The sequence below is a fragment of the Sphaerulina musiva genome (genome assembly GCF_000320565.1).
Source record: "Sphaerulina musiva SO2202 unplaced genomic scaffold SEPMUscaffold_5, whole genome shotgun sequence".
NCBI classification, from domain to species: Eukaryota; Fungi; Ascomycota; class Dothideomycetes; order Mycosphaerellales; family Mycosphaerellaceae; genus Sphaerulina; species Sphaerulina musiva.
Genome location: NW_016017387.1, coordinates 2,039,866 through 2,040,975, shown reverse-complemented (window position 1 = coordinate 2,040,975; position 1,110 = coordinate 2,039,866).

Genomic DNA, 1,110 nt, shown 5'->3' with positions numbered 1-1,110 from the left:
TAACCCTAACCCTAACCCTAACCCTAACCCTAACCCTAACCCTAACCCTAACCCTAACCCTAACCCTAACCCTAACCCTAACCCTAACCCTAACCCTAACCCTAACCCTAACCCTAACCCTAACCCTAACCCTAACCCTAACCCTAACCCTAACCCTAACCCTAACCCTAACCCTAACCCTAACCCTAACCCTAAGTATAAGAAACGCTTCCGTCGCTTCCTATAGATAGAGGAGGGCCTCTACTTAGAACCGGTATACGCTACTCGAAGATTTACTTACGATATCTATAGTAACTTCCCGATAGATCCTCTAGAATAGTAGTCGATATATTAATAGCTCGGTCGTCTTCTAGTATCTCCTAATCTCGCGAAGAGTAGCTATACTAGGCTTTATTCGTCGCTTAGTTCTCGCTTTAGGTACCTTTTGTATTATAGGCTTCTTCTACGGCCGTTAACTCCCTATTAGCCTCTTATTCTCTAGATAGGACTTTTTCGCGACTAGTTTCGTACGTCTCTACCTCCTTTTAGTAAGGCTTTTACTTAGTCTAGGAGAGGCTGTCGGTTAAGGTAGTTGTCGTATATACCGCCTAATCGGTATATCCGAATCTTCGCTAGTCTCCGGACTATAGATTACTAGACCTATACCTTGATTTGCTTGCCTTTCTTCCTTCTCTCTGCTATAACTAGGATTATAGATTACTCCCGTAGTACCTTAAGTTGCCTACTTGTCCTCCTTCTCTCCGCTATAATTAGGATCGTAGATTACTTTTATAGTACTCTAAGTTCCCTACTTTTCTTTCCCCTTTCCGAGATAGGATATCTTTTCGAGCGGCTCTATTCGTTCCTCCTATATCCTATCTAACTACTTCTAACTCCTTATATTAGTTCCGCTATCAAAAACAGCCTTCGGAAGCCCTCTAGGTCTCGATTGTTCGTCCTATAGTAAATCGAGTCTATAGTCGAGTTAGTCGTCGTTATCTCTAGGGAGGGAGGCAGAGACGTAGGTAGAGAGGGAAATAGTATCTATATTAGGCATTTTAAGAGCTTTAAGTATATCTCGGTAGATTAACAAAGTTAACGATAGAGAAGAAAAGAGAGAAGGAAAATATA